General features: G+C 43.5%; 1 long non-coding RNA gene across 1 annotated transcript; it reads right to left on the bottom strand.

The window, feature by feature from the left end:
- Positions 1 to 18163: 18163 nt before the first annotated feature.
- On the bottom strand, positions 18164 to 18543 carry LOC147897166 (uncharacterized). Its single transcript, XR_015541741.1, has 2 exons — positions 18388 to 18543; positions 18164 to 18301 (listed from the first exon to the last, which is right to left on the bottom strand). It is a non-coding gene; the product is annotated as an uncharacterized LOC147897166 (long non-coding RNA).
- Between the last annotated feature and the right edge of the window lie 1296 nt (positions 18544 to 19839).

Below are 19839 nucleotides of genomic sequence, written 5' to 3'. Positions count from 1 at the left end.
CAAAGATGAACACATAACCAGAAGTGGATCTCCTACTATCCACACTGCATAGTCTGAATCTATGTACCCAAGTACACGCATGTCTCCTCTACCAAAGTAGATGCACATCTCCTTGGTACCCTTCATGTTCCTCATGATGCACTTGACTGCCTCCCAATGCCTCTTTCCTAGATTAGCCATATACTGGCTAACAACCCCCACTACAAATGCAATGTCTGGTCTAGTAGCTATGATAGCATACATAAGACTCCCAACCACTGATGCATAAGGAACCTTGGCCATCATCTGATTTGGGACTATATGTATGACTCAGTTTCACATATGGAGGCAATGGAGTACTCATTGCCTTCCCCCCCTCCATATTGAAACGCTGCAATACTTTTGTAACATACTCCTTCTGTGAAAGCCAAAGGAGTTTCCTACTCCAATCACGCGTGATGTGCATACCAAGAATATGAACTGCAAGTCCCAAATCCTTCATATCAAAGGCCTCATGCAACTTGGCCTTTAATGCATCTAGCTCATAAGTATTCTTGCTAGCCAATAGCATATCATCCACATATAGTGTCAGGAGTATCAGGCTATTATCCTTAGCCCTTTTAGTGTAGAGGCAATGATCAATTTCACTCCTTCTAAAACCCTGGGACCGAATGAAAGCATCAAACTTCTAATACCATTCTCTAGGCACTTGCTTATGACCATAGAGACTCTTCTTCAGCTTGCAAACTAAATGCTCTTTGCCCTTTTCTTCAAAGCCTTCCGGCTGCACCGTGTAAATTTCCTCATGCAAATCCCCATGCAAGAAAGCTGTCTTGACATCCATCTGCATAAGCTCTATATCCTCTGCTGCCACTAGTCCAAGCATGCATCTAAGTGTGGTCATCTTCACAACCGGAGAGAATATCTCATCAAAGTCCACACCCTTCTCTTACTTGAACCCTTTAGCGACCAAACGGGCCTTGTACCTAGGCACATCATCACCTGTGACCTTCATCTTATAGACCCATTTACATGGCAATGCTTTCTTTCCATGTGGCAAAGAAACCAAGTCCCAAGTCTTATTCTTCATAAGTGAACTCATCTTTGATTGCATAGCATACTCCCACTTGCATTGATCCTCGCGCATCATAGCCTCTCTATAGCAAGAAGGCTCCCCGCAATCAGTAAGCATCACATAGTCTACCCCTGGAACAAACCTACTAGGCAGTCTAGACACTCTAGATGATCTTCTCAAGGGCATTTCAGCTTGTTGTCCCACCTGCATATCAACCACATTTGGCTCATCATCTCCACCAATAGATGATCTATCATCTACCCTTGATTGTATACCTGTGGGAGTACTTGGTGATACCATTTCTTGCACATTTGGTGCATGGACAGCTTGTTGTCTATCAACATATGCAGGTGGATTCACGTCCTGGAAGTGATTCTCCTCATTTCCACATCCCTCATGGGTGCCTTATGCATCTTCTTCTCATTGAAGGCTACATCATGGCTGCGTATGATCTTCTTTGCTTCTAGATCCCAGAGACGATAGCCCATCTCTCCACTTTCACCATAACCCAAAAAGATGCATTTCCTAGACTAAGGATCTAGCTTCTTTCGAAGCTCTTTTGGCACATGTGGATATGCCTCACACCCAAATATATGCAAATGACAGTAAGAGGGCTTCTTGCCACTCCATGCCTCGTCAAAAAAATACCACCATCCAAACTCTTACTAGGTGATCTATTGATCACATGCACTACAGTCTTCATTGCCTCAGCCCAAAAACCACCAGAAAGACTTGCATTGGAAAGCATGCATTGCAACCTTTCTTGAATGGTACAGTTCATCTTTTCTGCAATTGGATTTTGCTATGGAGTACGAGGGGATGTGAGCTCCCTCTTAATCCCACGTGTATCACAGAAATGCTGAAAGTCATGAGAGAGATACTCTCCACCATTGTCACCAAGGCCAGCCATTTCTGAAATACCTGGAACACATCACTCTTCCGAGCTATAGCATAAGCCCACACTTTCCTAGTTGCATCATCAATGAATGTCACATAGTATTCAGCCCCGCCTAATGACCGTGTAGGCATGGGACCACATACATCTGAATGCACCAAATCAAGATTTTCAAACTTTCTTTCCCCTTATTTTATGGGCTGATTTAATCTGCTTCCCATAGAGACAGTGCTCACAAAATTCAAAATCAGAGAAACTCAAATGCGGTACATAACCCAAATGGCATAAGAGTTTCATCCCATTTTGGCTCATATGGCCCAACTGGCAATGCCATAAAGAAGTGCTTGGCTGCTCGGTTATTGCAACAACATGATCAAACACCCCTGATACATGTAAGGGATACAAAGTCCCACACTTGGCACCCCTAGCCAAAAGCATAGAGCCCTTCTGAATTTTCCAACTCCCAAAACCAAAGATGGTCTGAAAACCAACATCATCTAGCTGACCTATTGAAATGAGACTTTTGGTCAGCTTAGGCACATGTCTCACATTTTTCAAAATAAATGCAGACCCATTTGCAAAAGAAAACTTTATGTCACCTACTCCTACTATTTCACATGCATAGTCGTTTCCAAGATGCACACAACCTGTCTTTTTACTGTAATAAGTGGAGAACCATTCCCTATGGGGAGCAACGTGGAATGAAGCACCAAAATCCAAAATCCAATCCTGGGAATATGCATCATTTGAAGTGGTAAGCAACTCTGCAGGTAAACTAGACATGAAGAGAATGTCATTGTCACTATCATGTGTGACTGCATTGATCTCCTCGATCTTCCCTTTGTTAAATTACACGGTGCAGTGGAAAGAAACTGAACAAAGAATAGAGAGTACATAGCAAACTGGAGAGGAACAAACTTTTCCTTCAATACTGATGTAGTACAAATGATGGCTCCGTCCACCCATGCGCTCCCACAGTGGAGCTTAGATGGCGATCTAGACAGATACTAGGTGAAGGGCTACTAGCTAGAAGATCTTATCTTATCTAAACTGATCTGACACAATGGACTGGGGAGGTCGCCTCTTTATGGCTATGAGGGCGGTAGTTAGATCAACGTAGTCGGTGGAGTTGACCAGTCAACCTAGTCGGTGGAGCCGACTAGTCAACCTAGTCGGTGGAACCGACTAGTCATCCATGGAATATTCAGGGGGGCCAGCTGGCTCTCGAACCCCCACCAAGGGGACTAGTTGGCCCCCAAGCCCCAGCAAGAATAACAGGCTCCCACACAATCACCTTTCTACCATCAATAGTCTCATTGATAGACCTCATCTGACATGCAAGTCAAGATCCATGAGAGATCCATCCAGCCTCCCGGGCTCACACATGGCTTCTCCTCATATGGGGGCCTTACAACTTAAGCACCTTTGACCACTGGAGGTTACCAGGAGGGTGGGGAATTGAGCATATCCAACACCCCCCTCAATGTCCACCCGTAGGTGAACTACCTTCTCGACCCAATGCTGAGTCTTTGAAGATGACCCTAAAGCTGATCCTTCCCGAGTACCTTGGTGAAGATATCTGCTCCATTTTGCTCTGTTTGACAGTAGACCAATTCCACTATCCTATCCTCGATCAAATCATGCACATAGTGATACTGAATCTCTATATATTTTGTGTGCGCATGAAACACTAGATTTTTAGCAATGGCCATGCAACTTTGATTGTTGCACCTCAGCATAGTTGCCTCATCCTCTTGCACTCCCATGTGCCATAAGATCCTCCTCAGCCACACTGCTTCACATGCAGCAAAACATGCTGCCTTGTACTTAGCCTCGGTAGAAGACAATTCCACTATTGTTTGTTTCTTACTGATCCAAGAGAAGATACCTGAACCTAAAGAGAAACAATATCCAAAAACTGATTTCCTGGAATCAACATCTCCAGCCCAATCTGAGTCACAATGACTAGCCAAGGAAGTTCCCGTACCATAGGTGATGCCATAATCAAGAGTGGCCTTCACATACCTGAGCACCCGCATCCCTGCATTCCAATGATTCTCCTTGGGCTTATTGGAGAACCTGCTCAAAATGCCAACAACAAAACTGATGTCCGATCTAGTGTTGCACAAATAGATGAGACTGCCGACCAACTTCCTGTACCTCCATCCTCCATAGACAACCTCGCATTTACCTCCATAGGTGTAGCTATTTCCTTGCACTCGGACATACCAAATGCCTTCAAGATCTCCCTTGAATATTTTTCCTAAGAGATGAAGATCTTGCATGGCTCTTGCTAGACTTCAATCCCCAAACAGTAGTGCATCAAAGCCTAAGTCTATCATCTCAAACTCTGTGCTCAATGCCTTTCTAGACTGCTAGATCATGTCTTCATAGTCACCTTTAATCAGGAGATCATCCATATATAGAACAATAATAGTAGTTTTTCCACCTTTCTTGTACATGTACAAGTTAGCATCTGAGGCACATCTTTTGAAGTTTAATTTATGAAAGACTTTGTCTATCTGTTGGTACCATGCTCTTGGGGCTTGTTTCAGCCCGTACAGAGCCTTCTTTAGCTGTTCTCAGAATGGGGGGCCTCAAACCTAGGTGGCTGAGCCACGTACACCTCCTCCTTGAGGTCACCATTCAAGAATGCTGATTTAACATCCATTTGATAAACTTGCCACTTTTTATGAGTAGCCATCAATAGTACTGTGCGAATAGTAGTCATTCTAGTAGTTGGAGGAAAGATTCCTGAAAATCAAACCCTTCAACCTGTGAAAATCCTTGTGCAACCAATCTGGCTTTGTACTTTTCCAAAGCCCCATCGGCCTTGTACTTTACCTTCCAAACCCAGTTGGTGACAATAACCTTTCTGTTAGTTGGTCAATCTACCAGCTCCCAAGTTTCATTCTTTATGATGCTGTCATATTCTACTTGCATAGCATTTTTCCAATCTCAGTCTGCAAGTGCTTCCTCCAACTCGTAGGCTCTTTTACTTCTACAATAATCTCAGCCATTAAGGCCATATTGACTATGTGAGCAGAAGCCCTCCTTTGCTCCTCGATTCTCTGAGACCGCCTTGGTCCATCTGCATGCTGTCAACAGACATGGGCATCTGGTTATCATGGTCGTAGAGCTACCTTACCCATCGCGGCAATGGCTTTACCGGTGGTGTAACAATAGGTTGGTGACTTATTCCTTCATCATCTGATAATTCCTCCTCCTTTATAGCTCTTGGGACAGGTTCATAGTGAATTACCTCTTCGCTTGATGATAAAGTGGAAGAGCTCTTCTCTGCCTCCACTGCATGTGGTTGCTTCCTGAACACCACATCGTGGCTCGCTATGATCTTCTTTGCCTCTTGGTCATACAACTTATAGGCTTTCTTCTCATCACAATAGCCTAAGAAGATACATTTGGTGCTTTTTGGTTGTAGCTTGTTTCTCTCTTTGTCTGGTACATGCGCATAGCATTCACACCCAAACATTCTGAAGTGGGAGACAGATGGCTTCTTACCATTGTAAGCCTCATGTGGTGTTTTACCTTTGAGTGCCTTTGTATAGTTGTGATTAAGGATGTAAACCGCAATATTGAGAGCCTCAGCCCAAAAGTGGTTTGGCAGTCCAGCACCTTTCAACATACACCTCCCCATCTCCACCGTGGTCTGCATTCACCATTCAACAATCGAATTTTGCTGAGGCGTGTGTGGCATTGTCGTTTGTTGCTTGATCCCTTTGCTCTTGCAAAAATCTCCAAACTCTGTAGAAACAAAATCACCACCACATCCGATCTGATTTTCTTCACTTTTCTCCCTGTGTCATTTTCAATAAGCTATAGCCATTCTTTAAATTTACCAAAATCTTGAGCCTTTTCGCGAAGAAAGTACACCCACATCTTCCTACTATATTCGTCGACAGTCAATAAAAAATAGGAAAATCCCCCCAAGGCCTGTGTAGGCATCTTACCACACAAGTCAACATGCACCAACTCTAGAGGAGCGTTTGCTCTATTCTTGCTTTCTTGTGGGAATGCCTTTCTTTGTTGCTTACCCATCATGCAAGCTTCACACGGTTCTTTGATTTCTGTGACTGTATGTAAGTGACCAACCATACCTTGCTTCTGCATCTCCTCCAGCACTACAAATCTGATGTGGCCGAATCTTTCATGCCAGAGTCTGCTTGTGCCCACCCTAGCGGTGGCTATAAGAGCACTTAGCTCATACAAGCTGTTCCTCCTTACTCCTATGCCAACAAGATTGCCAGCACTATCCAGAATTTTTGCTCATGTCTTGTTGAACCTCACCTGATGGTCAAGGTCAGTTATGGAAGCAAATGATAGCAAATTTCTCTTGATTTGTGGAACATACATCACATTGGATAGTTTCTTAACATCTCCATTTGCAGAAACAAATGAAACAGTACCTGTAAGCTCAACAGGCATTTTGCAATATTACCAACCATCATGGTGATGCAATATTTGTAGAGGCTGCATGGAACAATATAGACCCTTCTTGTAGGTCATGTGACGGGAGGCACCACTATCCAACACCCATGAATCAGTGGTTGAAGCTTCTTGAACTGAGGAACACTCTTCCTCAATGGCCAGAAATAGATCCAACTCTGCTTCCACTGTCTTAGCTATCTCTTTCCCCTTATCCATCTTCTGCAAGATACTATTCTTTTCATCTGCTTTCTTGACCCGGCAATCTGCAATCATAATGCCCTTCTTCTTGTAGTAGAAGTGTTCTCCCTGAAACTTCATCTTGCCACCCTTCTTCTTTTTGTCACCACTAGTAGAGGACTCACCTTTGGCGGAGGAACCACCTTTGCCTTTCACAGTGGTAGAGAATGTAGCATCCCCATTGCCGCCTCCATCTTGACCTTTAAGCCTCAATTCCTCCTCCATAAGTAAAGCATAGAACTCCTCAAATGACATTGGTTGGGGTCTCACCTGAGTGTTAAGCATTGTTACTAGTCCATCAAACCTTGGTGGACATATGTGGAGACACCACCGAGCTAGCTCTTCGCTAGTATTTTGTATCCCAACACCAGCCATCTGGTCACGCAAATTTTGGATTCGGGTTATGAACACCTTTGCTGTCTCTCCATTAAACTTCTCAGCTGCGAGCTGATTCTCTAGGTTCTAGATTCTTGTCTGATTTCGCATCTCATACTAACTCTTCAGTAGGTTCCAAGCCACAGTTGCCTTAGATGTATGCTGAATCAAGGTCAATACACTATCAATAGTACTTGTAACCAGGGCACATAGAGTATTTGCGTTCCTACGTTTCCAAGCTCGTAGAAGGTCATCATTAGGAGGTATCTCTAGAAGCTCATATGAATCCAAAATAGTAGTAATTTTAAACTTCCACAGAGTGTAGTTCATACCATCTAGCTTGCCTTCAGTGAAGGCTGGTGGGCAAATCCTCAATGCCTATATTTTTGGTGCAGCAACAGCTGCTGAACTCGAGCTGCTTAATGTTGAGCCGCTTCCTATTGCCATCACTCCGTATGCTGTTAAGGCCCTTGCCTCTCTTCTATTCCTCGATCCTTAGAGCTGCCTGGGCTCTCATACCATGTTAAATTACAGAGCACAGCAAAACAGAAACTGAATAAAGAATAGAGAGTACATAGCAAACTGAAGAGGAACAAACTTTTCCTTCAATACTGATGTAGTACAGATGATGGCTCCGTCCACCTGTGTGCTCCCACAGTGGAGCTTAGATGGCGATCTAGACAGATACTAGGTGAAGAGCTACTAGCTGGAAGATCTAATCTGATCTGAACTAATTTAATACAATGGACTAGGGAGGTCGCCTCTTTATAGCTATGAGGGCGGTAGTCGGATCAACGTAATCGGTGGAGTTGACCAATCAACCTAGTCGGTGGAGCCAACCAATCAACCTAGTCAGTGGAACTGACTAGTCATCCATGGAATATTCAAGGAGTATTCCCTATACCGTCACCTCGGGCGCTCCGGCCCCCGAACCCCCACCAAGGGGGCCAATTGGCCCCCAAGCCCCAGCAAGAATAAGGGGCTCCCACACAATCACCTTTCTACCATCAATAGTCTCATTGATAAACCTCATCTGACATGAAAGTCAGGATCTACCATCCACTATCCCAGGCTCACACATGGCTTCTCCTCATATGGGGGCCTTACAACTTGAGCACCTTGGACCACTAGTGGTTACCAGGAGGGTGGAGCATTGAGCATATCTAACACACTTTTCCTTTGTCCTACCTTGGACTCTCTTCCTTCTGATCTGCACCCCGATTTGCATTCTTTTTCTTATCCTTTTTCTCTCTTTTAAGCTTGTAGCGATCCTTTTTCATGTGGCCCTTCTTACACAAGAGTGACACTCAATGTTCCATGCCCTCGACTTGCTACGAGACTTCCCTGTTTCTTGAAACTTCCCCCTGGATTGTAATCTGCCCCTTTGCACATTTAAGGCTTCATCCTGCTTGTTGCCTTTCATTGACTTCCGTATAATCTCCTCGACCAATAAGCTACCAACCACATCATCAAAGTTCAATACTCCACCAGGTGCAGAGTTACTGATAGCAGTACAAAAAGTATCCCATGAGGATGGTAATGAGCATAAGAGAAATATTGCCCTCATTTTCGCATCGAAATTCAGCTTTTGAGCTTGAAGCTGAGTGAAAATGATATTAAATTCATTCAAGTGCAAAGCTATGGATACTCCCTCCTTCATGTGTAGTTCAAACAATCTCTTCATGAGATAGACTTTGTTTGAGGCAGTCTCTTTCTCATATGTAGCACACAACTTTTTCCATAAAGCTTCCGTAGTCTTTTTAGTGACTACTGTGAAATAAACTGTCTCCCCAAGATGAAGTCTAATGGTAGACTTTACCAATGCATCCAACTCATTCCATTCATCTATGGACATAGCTGTAGGCTTAGCTACAATCCCTTGCAAGGGTTTTATCTGCTTCATTTGAATAAGCACATCCCTTATCTGTTCTTTCCACAAAGAAAAGTTTGTCCCATCAAACTTTTTAATGCTAAAAACTCCTTTTCAGACATGGAAGAGGATGCCATGATGCAAATAAAGCAAAATCCCAAATGCTAGTGCCTGCAAGAGAGAATCGCACTAGATACCAAGTGCACCCAAATGTGTATACCACAATAGAGTGAAATATCACCAAAACTCAAAGCTCAAAGCATCAAAAGATACTGTCAAAGCTATCCCTCAACATAAAATAGCATCCCACAAGGCAATCTAGGCCTATAAATCATTAACTGCAACCCAATGCACAGCAAGAATGAGCGCACATGGCTCAAACTGCAACCAGAGTGATCTGCATAAGGTATGCTCAAGAAATCATGGTCCCATGGCAATGACCACTACTGAAAATAGAACCTGAGATGCCTCAAAACATGGGCACCATTGCATAATCAGACTCAGTAAGGCAATCTGCAAATATCTCTCTTCTGTTGGAACACTAAAGTCCCAACCAATGAGTGAGAAATGGGAGTCAACACTTATCCACTGCCATGTGGCATAAATCTAAGGTTTCAAAACCTTAAAATGAAAAATGCATAACAGAGAGATGAAATCAAATACATAGAGATCTATAACTCTGAAAATACTCCACCGAATCGCGCAAGAACTGACAAATAAGGGTTCTAGGCATCGGAACGCAATGGGATATTGGTTTTGGAAATCATGGTCCCAATCACTGGGTCCAACACATGGACTGAAAAACGTTTTTGGAAACTGAACTGTTTGTAAACTCCATCAAAGTGCAAATGATGAGCAACATAGAAGTTTTAGGACCTCCTGAGTCCACTAGAACTGACAGATCTGCAAATGGTTGGTCCAAACTTGAGTTCCAACACTCGGGCAGAAAACACAGTGAGTCAGAAATCCAACGAAATGATCCTAAATTCAAGAATAAAGGTTTTTCCAAGCTTCTGAAGTGAAATGGACACCAAAAGCAGGCAATGGTTGCCTCTACAAGTCAATACGGAGTCTCTGTCATCAAATGGAACAGGGAAAATCTTTAAAAATGACTTTTTCTTTGAAAACACTAAACAGGCTCTCAAAACCACCTTGCAAAACCAAAGTGACTTTTCCAAAGGTTCCTTCAAGGTCTCTATGCACTCGAATGCAAGTACAATCACCCACAAAGCTTCTCATAGAGCTTCTCCTTCCTCCCACAAAGCTGCTGAGCTTCCAAGCATTCATGCACGCTCAGCTAGATCACCCGGGCTCTTATACTAGTTGAGATTGCTCTCAATAGAAGTAGAACGGAAGAGGGAGAGAGAGAAACAGAGAGCCACACAAGTTTTTGGTGGGTGCAAAACACCCTAATCTTCTTTTTCATTCATATATATATGTGTTTGAGTATTTACATAACCGGGGTAAAGGCACAGTGACCTTAGCCCCCCACAGCCATCTGGTCATGCAGATTTTTGATTCGGGTCATGAACGCCTCCACTGTCTCTCCCTCATTAAACTTCTCAACTGTGAGTTGATTCTCCAGGTTCTAGATCCTTGTTTGATTCCACGTCTCATATTGACTCTTCAATATGTTCCAGGCCACAGTTGCCTTAGATGTATGTTGAATTAAGGTCAAAACACTATTAGTAGTAACCAGGGCACACAGGGCATCTGCATTCCTATGTTTCCAAGCTCGTAGAAGGTCGGCATTAAGAGGTAGCATACTCCTCAGATTTGCTGGGTCGGGGGTTCCTTGTGGCTCTGGGTCAGTCCCCAGTAGTGTCTCCAGAAGCTCATATGAATCCAGAATAGTAGTAATTTTAAACTTCCACAAAGTGTAGTTCATACCATCTAGCTTGCCTTCAATGAAGGCTGGTGGGTGAATCCTCAATGCCTGGATTGTTGGTGCAACTGGGCTAGCTATATATAGTGAAGTGCTTCCAAACTAGGAAATTCATGCATATTTGCTAGATATAACTAACCATTTTTTCCTCGTGTCTAGAGAATTGTATTTGCTATATAGCTTTCCAATAAATGTGAGCCTTTATATGGAGAATCAAGTGGATTTTTCCTTTCTTATATAGGAAATTTGATTACCTATATTGTGCTATCTAGTAAATGTGAGTTTTTATATGGATAATAGATTGGATTTTAAGTTTGTTATATAGTGAATTGTATTTCCCATATAGTACAAGTATATTTCTATGTAGGAAATGTGAGATTTTATATGGATAATAATGTGAATTTTTAGTTTGCTGTGTGGGGAAGTGTATTTCGTATGTAGCCCAAGTATGTTACTATCTAGGAAATGTGAAATTGCATATCGAGAATGAATTAGGATCTATGATTCCTATATAGAAAATGAGGTTTTTGTCAAGCAAATTGGAGAGAATATATCTATGTATTACCTAATAACCATGGACAAAGGCAAAAAGAAGCAAGGACACTTGGCCACTTGGAGACTAAGAGCATGCCACATATCCAAAATTTGAGCCTTTGGACCTTTGAAATAGTCTCCTTTATTTGAGAATTTTGAATTGGAAGGGATGCTTGAAACTACCTTCATGGTTTTTGAATTTGAAGCAATGCATACCTCATGACTGTTTACAAAAATTGGTGTTTTAATAGTTAAGTGTTTGAAACTTTGCAAACATCAAATGTCAGTCTTTCGTGAACACTCCCTGTGCTTGGACATGTGTGCATGTAAGCAAGATAGACCAATAACATGTAGATGTGGCACTTAGCTTAGATGTGAACTATACGAGTGGCAACTTCCTTTTCTTTTCAACATATCAAGGTTACCTCTATCTTAGACACTAGATATGCCACAATACATTATTCATGACAACTCAATGGGTGTGTGAGGACAATATATTTAAAAAAAATAAATCTGTGTCATATATCTTAGACACCAGATATTCTACAATACGTTAGTCATGATACTTAATATATTAATACCTTCACGCACCTAGAGGCACATTAGGGGAGAATTGGGGTCTCAAAAGGGCCTCATAAGGAATGGATTAGTCCTAATGAAAGGGCCAAGGTAGGTCCCAAAAAGTCCTAACCCCCCCTCACCTAGGTGGGTTAAGCCCAAAAGTGACCCCACCTCTTACACCTCTTACACAACTCTTACTCCTAGGTGGGAACCAAAAAATTCAAAATTCAAAATTTGAATTTTGAATTCCCTCCCTCCTTCTCTCTCCTCCCTCCTTCTCTCTCCTCCCTCCCTCCCTCCCCCTCCATCACTCCCCCTCCTCACTCCCTCCTCCCCCTCCCTCCTCCTCCCCCTCCCTCCCTCCCTCCTCCCCCTCCCCTCTCCTCCCCTCCCCCTCCCCCTCCTCACTCCTCCCCCTTCCTCCTCCTCCACCTCCCTCCCTCCCTTCTCCATGCCTGCTCCTCCTGCCCTCCCCCTCCCTCCCTCCTCCACACCTGCTCCTCCTCCCCTCCCCCTCCCTCCTCCTCCACCGTTGCTCCTCCTCCCCCCTCCCTCCTACTCCTCCCTCCTCCCTCCCTCCTCCTCCATGCCTACTCCTCACCCTCCACACCTGCTGGTCTACCCCCCTTTCCTCCTCTTCAACTACTGGTCCTCCCTCCCCCATCCCTCCTCCTCCTCGCCCTCCCTCTTCCTGCGTGCTGCTCCTTCAAGCTTGCATCTCCACACCGTCTCCTTCTCTACACTCCTTTAGTCATGGCACCATTCGAGGACGTCTCCAACAAGTACCAAGAGTTGGAGGCTAAATATGCAAGCACATGTAGTCTAGAATTAAGGGGAGCTTCCAAAATCCACAGTCTTCGTTCGCAAGGAAAGAAGCATCTCGACCTTTGGGTAGAAGGATCCTTGTATCCTTTAGATCCTACCAACCAAAAGAGCCCTCCTTTCCATACAATTCATGAGCTAGTTTGGTTTGTTAGAAATGGACATGCGGGGTTGCTTGGTTATTGCAATCAGTTAAACAATGCTTAGTCAATGGCTATGCAAGCAAGTGAGATGCACAAAGCCCAAGTAGAGATGCTAGCACATTTAGGAAACAGCACCATTGTTGCAATGCATAACTCTATGCAGGATCTTCAAAGCAAGAACCAGGATCTTCATGTGATAAAGCCAAAGCATTGGACTTCGCACGAAATGCATTGGACTTGGAGCGACATAAATTAGAAGAGTCACTCTGTAAGCTAGATCAGTCCAAAAAAGGCTTGGAAAGATCTATATACAATCAAGTTCAATGAGCCGTAGAGAAGGAAGGAGAGAAGGCAGAAGAATGAGTGCAAAAGATGAAAGAAACACCTTTGGGATTGAAGGAGAGGAAAAGAAGGTACTTACATAACATGGATGCATTGGCACCCACTAGTGGTGTTAGAAAGAGGAGAGTCCGAGCTATAAGGTTGGTTATCAAATGTTCCAATGAGATTACACTCTTTTGTGCTACATTGTTTGTGACTAAGCTTTTATTGTGTTCTTCTTTAGGAACTTCATGGAAGATGTGATGGGAAGAACAGACGGGGATGATATTGAATGTTCATATGCTCTAGCTAGTTTATTGAAGTCAAGTGATGTCATTGGGATACTAAGGGACCCAACACACAAGCGCCTACATGTGCAAGTTGCTAAAGAGGTGATGAAGGACTTCAAGGATATTGTGGATGGAAAGGAGATGCTTGCAGCTTGTGATACTGCCGGTGTAAGTCGTGAAGCTAGAGGAAAAGAAGGTACTTACATAACATGGATGCATTGGCACCCACTAGTGGTGCTAGAAAGAGGAGAGTTCGAGCTACAAGATTGGTTATCAAATGTTCCAATGAGATTACAATTTTTTGTGCTACACTGTTTGTGACTAAGCTTTTATTGCGTTCTTCTTTAGGAACTTCATGGAAGATGTGATGGGAAGAACAGACGGGGATGATATTGACTGTTCATATGCTCTAGCTAGTTTATTGAAGTCAAGCGATGTCATTGGGATACTAAGGGACCCAAGATACAAGCGCCTACATGTGCAAGTTGCTGAAGAAGTGATGAAGGACTTCAAGGATATTGTGGATGCAAAGTTGAAAGGAGATGCTTATAGCTTGTGATATTGCTGGTGTAAGTCGTGAAGCTTACACATCTATTTTCAAAATTTTCAAGTCTATTATTTTAGGAAAGTATAAGAAGTCTACAGTGCCCCTATCCACACCTTGGTTTGTGAGACGTGCACCGCGAGAGACAAACCAATGTGCAAGAGAAATGCTTGGAGGGTAACATTGTGTAAGGGGCACAATGACTTGGAAGAGTAAAAAGAAATCTGGCTTGCAAACCTTTGAGATGAATGCTTTCAACAATGTCTACTTAGATGTTGAGAAACTGCAATAAGCAATGGTCAAATTCTATGGCATGAGAGAAGATGGTAAGAGGAAATCCATTATAACATTGCACTTTACTAGTTCATTTCCTATATCATGTTTATCCTAACGATTTTTCTCTTTTGTTGTACAGATTACAATCGAAAGGTCATATTTGTGATCGAAATGGATGAAGCTCAGTTGGTGAAAGAACACAAGTTAGAGAGAGTCAACATCTGCATTATGAATAAAGCCTTAGCCTTTGTTTAAGGGGACGAAGAAGTAGAGTAAGACGTCTCAGTGCAATCAAAGAAAGATATATGGTGGCTTGCAGCATTTGAGACTCCAAAAGAGTGCCATGAGACATTGAAGTGGGTTCTAGATAGAACAGGAATTCCATCGACGATCTAAAGACAAGAGGAAGGGCAAACATTGATAGTCGATGGCCATGGAACCTTTCAAGTTGAATGGCATCTTGATGGTGATTTGAAAACTCTCAAGTGCTTGCATGGTTGTGATATAGGGGCAAATGCAATGAACACATGCCTTTATTGCATGTGTTTGCAACATAATCAAAAGGCTGGCTTATAATGGGAGAATGGCATTCTATCTTGTAGCCAAATGCAAGCTCCCAATCACAACAAGAAGGATCCAAAGTGGGATCCCATCTTGCCCATCCCACTTGAGAGAGTACACATATATGTACTTTACATGCAAAATTGCATGTACTTGATGAGTTGTTGTATTTGCATCTTGTTTATGCTTGGAATTTAATTTCGCAAGAAGTATCCGCACAGTGCATTACAGAAGCTAAGAAGTTGCTTTCAGAGATGGGATTCCATGGAGGACATGTCAAACTTAAGGAGGATAAGAAAATGTCTAGGGCAACACAAAATCTTCCTGTGCAAAAGTGTCCATGGGTGGAGGGAAGGCAAGGAGATTCCTATCGAACCACAATCTCAATAAAGACAAGCATACATTGTCTCAAAGTAGTTTGGGTTGGGAATACTGGAAAGCATTGTGTGAATGCACAACTAATAAGGCTTCTCATCCTCAAGTAGCAACTTTGAGAGCTAAAGTATGGACAAAGGTAGATGCATTGATAAAATTGCTTCGCTGGGTTCAAATCGATGAGATGTATTATGAAAGGTTCAAGATGGCTATGAAAGAGTTTATGCAGTTAATGGTGTAAGCATGGGGGGAGTTGCACATTACGCATTACATGGTAATCTTGGCACGGTCGTAAATTTAGCACTTGCTTTATAAATAGTTTTGTTTGCTAAAATGATTCTCATCATGTTGCATATTCTCTATGCACACGGACCATGGTTTGTACAAAATTGGGGTCCTTTGTCCATTTGGAATACACAAGGCATGGAGAAGTCGCACTATAGAGCCAAGGCAGCCTACTTCAAGAACTCAAGGCATGGTGGTGGTGTCACTCGCAGCAATGCATTGCATGAGATGTTTGACTGGTTTTTTAGATGTCTACTAGGAAGGACTTTGAAGTCTAAAAAGGCAAAGGCATCAGAACTTGCAAAAGCAGTTCAAATTGTATCAAAGAATAGAAGGCATAGTGCTTGGAAAGCATCCATAGGGAGTCGAGGAGTTGCACATAGGTTGCAAGCTAGAGTGAGAGAAGGGAGCAGATGGGTCCAACCACCAACAAAAGCTATGGTGTAATTGTATACAAATATGAAATAAATATATTACTTATTTTGACCACAATTTGTGTACTCACTCTTTAATATCTTGCTTATTTTGACCACAATTTTTGTACTCACGTGATGTTGGGGAAAGTGGGGACATGGTGAAGGAGGGGGGAGAGAAAGGAGGAGCATGGGGCAGGGCAAGGGGAGGGGTGGAGTGGTAGCAAGGGTGGGGGAAGGGGGGGGATGGGGGGTATGGGGGAGGGCGACAGGTGTGGGTGGGGCAAGTAGGGGGAGGGCAATGGGGGGGAGGGCGACGAGGGTGGGGGTTTTAGAGGGGTTAGGGCCGGGGCAGCAGGGGGCATGAAGAAACCCTAAACGTAATTAAAAGGGATGTCAAAACATGATGGGCCTATATAAAACGTTAAAAAAAAACCTCACTCTCATTATTTAATGGCAAGAGTGAAGAACACGGCTAGACCCACTAGACGTCGCCTCCACCCTTCCTCCTCTAGCTCCACCACCTCCATGGCATCTGCGCACACAAACTTACTCAAGTCCAGTGGTGCCTCCCCCGACTCTCGTGAGCCCTCCCACAACTCTCCTGAGCAAGCCTTCCCCTCAGCCTTCCCCCAGCCTTCCCCTCAACCTCAGCCTTCCCCTCAGCCTCAGCCTCTGACCCTCAACCTTCCCCTCATCCTTCCCCTTAGCCTTCCCCTCAACCTTCCCCTTAGCCTTCCCCTCAACCTTCCCCTTGGCCTTCCCCTCCCGATGAGAGCCCTCTCCCAATCGAGCAAAATGTGTTCGATAACCTCTTGGACATAGAGAGGCCTCCTGAGGGCCAACAAACAGCCAGGAAGAGCACCATCTTCCCTCTCCCAGTGATACAGCCCATCTCAGAGATGATCCATGTGCCCATGAGGAGGGTAAAGCAGATGCCGAGGAAGCCCCATCCCAAAGAAGGTCAAAGCTCAAGACGTCAGCGAGAGGAGGACTCAGAGGAGGATCAATGCAGACAAGAGCAGTGGAAGAAGTTCAAGGCAGACAGGAGGCCGTGGGCTGGTGTTTGGGTACCTGTAAGGCCCCCACCAAGAGCCAGGAAGCCGTATAGAGCAAAGCCATGAGCGCGGGCCCTGAGGCAGATCAGGCAAATGCAGACCACCGACAACTTGATCCCGCATGCTCCCTTCCAACGTGTGGTACGGGAGATAGCACAGGGATACAAGAACGACGTGCGATTCAGCACAGGAGCTATGGGGGCGCTCCAAGAGGCTGCGAAGCAAGTGACCACCGCTCTATTCGAGAATGCCAACTTGTGTGCCATCCATGCAAAGTGCATCACAGTCATGGACAAGGACATGGCTCTAGCGAAGCGGCTATGGAGTGACCCAAGTTTGAAGCCCTAGATTCTCTTGTAACCCACTCTTAGGACTTAGACCACCTCCTGCCCTTGAAGGCACTATCTTGTATCTAAGGCCCAAGGGCCCATTTTTTTAAATAAAATATATCGACATTCTCTACACCATCGCATTGTTGTGTATTTTCCATTTCTATGACTGCAGTAACTGATCATTTTAATGTAAGTTTGAATTCTGTCAAATCCTGAAGGAATTTCACCATCGCACAAAAGGGAAAAGTGTCCGGCACAAGTCCAGAATGCCAAATTTGTGCCGTGGTGGGTTTTGGGTTTTCTGGGGTCCTGGCAACGTGCTGGACACTTTTCCCTTCTGTGCAATGGTGAAATTCCTTCAAGATTTGACAAAAATGAACTTTTGATACCTAGAATTGGTGAAAATGATGCTAAATTGGATACAAATGTATTAAATTAACACAATTAAAATGATGGAGAAAACATATCATCAAAGATTTAAACAAAATACAATGAAATTCATGACGAGCAATGATAACTTAAAACAAATAATAAAGACATGTAGTCATGTATCCATTGAAATATCCATTTAAATATATGTTTATATATACAAAAGGCCTCACAGGCTATCTTTCTTCTTGGCTAGTTTGAGTACATCGAGAATAGGGGTCTTTGAATCCCCTAGTGGATTCCTAGATATAAATCTAGCTGCAACAACACTAACATCCTCCTCTCCTATTGCCAAAGACATAGTCGTTGCCATCAATGCCCTGCCATGAATGTTCGATCCAAAGGCATTGATAGCAGCCAGGCGGTGTACCAAAATGACTTTGTCGGCATTCTGAGTAATGTTGTAGCAGCCGATAGCGCGCGACAAAGCCTTGCACTTTAGCAGCTCTGAAGGACCTCAAGGAGAAAATTTGCTGTGAAAGACCACGATATGCTCTGCGACTTTGTCAAGGTAATGGGCCAAAGAATGATCTCGCCCAAATGCGCTGCGAACATTACCCCCTTGAGATGAGAATTCATCAAGCTCAAACGCATCCTGCAACAATTCAACAAACATTAGAAGACCAACAAAACAAATTATACTGAAAGAACATCAAAATAAAAAATATTGTTCGAACTTACCACTACAGCGTCGTCGGCTTCTATCCCTTCCTCATTTGCAATGTTGATGGAACCAGGTGTTGTGTGATGTTCCATTTGGGAGGTGGACGCTTTCTCTTGACCTGTGTTGGAGGTGGAAGCTTCTGCATGAGAGGGTTGTGCATCGTATATGGACATGTCTACATCCCTCATTGAAACTAGCGTCATCAAGAGAAAGTCTTCCATTGTCTAGTCTTCGGTACCTAAGACCTCGAGATCTTTGACACTTGTGTCAACATCGAACCCTAATAGGACTCCGAGTGCCTCATCCTCTCGTAGTCCAAAAAGAATCTCAATGTCATGGAGGAATACATACTCTTCTCCATCGATGATGAGGGGGGGCAAGGACCATAATTTAGAGTCTGGGTCAATGGTCTCCGATGCAGATTCTTTCTCTACTAGGGGCTCTTGAAGTAGGCTCAATGCTTAAGCTGCTTCCATCTCCTCTTTTGGATCGTCAAGACTCTCTTCCATGTAGATGTCTGAGTTTGACCAGATCAGCTGTTCTACTAGAGGGGGTGCTAGATGATGAGGCTTCTTCCTCTAAATTTCCTTCTTGGAGAAGGAAGATGAATGTCATCTCCCACGAAAGGAATTTGGTGCCTGTATTTCCTGTGATCCCCGCGTCTAGGATGTCTTGAACTTCGACTGTCCTAAACCCTTCGTCTGTAAGGTTGTCACAAAAATGGGCCAAGCGCTTTACAAACTTGGGTTCCTCTACAAATAGACACTTTATGTAATCTATGGGAACCCATCTCTTTGAAGAGTGGTCAAGTGTATAGGCAAAATTTGAGAAATTATCTTGCATGTAAAGGAAGAGATCTGAGAAGTCATCCTTAGCTCGCATCCTTGGCTCGCATATATGTGCCTAGGACATCTAAAGTCCTATCAAACAATAAAAATAGCTCTTCCTCACGATCTGCAAATGCAATTCGTGAGATGAAGTCATGGAACGCAGTTGTAACTGAATCCATAGCAAATAGCAGTTGATGGAGGGAGGAACTTCTGAGGACAAGAGTTTCTATGGCTCTCTAAATGTGAAAGTGAGAATGTGATGTAAAAAGAGCTCTTACCCCTTAATAGATATCAAAACCCTAAAAATTAAAATTAATCCCCAAATTTTTTGAAAAACATTTACCATGAATTGAAAGGAGAAAACATTAAAAGAGAACATTTTAATGTAATTGTCCATCATCTTTTGAAGCAATAACTAGAATTTGACAGACAAAAAATTATATGTTGCACTAGTCAAACACATTGTTAGCAATCTTCAAAGTTGCATGAGGAATGAAATCGGCACTATGCATGCACTTCTCCACACGGCGACTGATCTTACCAACATTCAAGGTAAAGTAGGCCTCTGACATGCCGTCCTCCATGACCAATAGGTGTTCTCGCACATCCCTTAGAGTCGATTGCGATGTGACATTCACA

The sequence above is a fragment of the Dipteris shenzhenensis genome, chromosome 11, assembly GCF_047967505.1.
Source record: "Dipteris shenzhenensis isolate YYH24624 ecotype China chromosome 11, Dip_SZ_1.0, whole genome shotgun sequence".
NCBI lineage: Eukaryota > Viridiplantae > Streptophyta > Polypodiopsida > Gleicheniales > Dipteridaceae > Dipteris > Dipteris shenzhenensis.
Note: the sequence above shows the minus strand (reverse complement) of the source record. Positions and strands in the feature narration are given on the sequence as shown.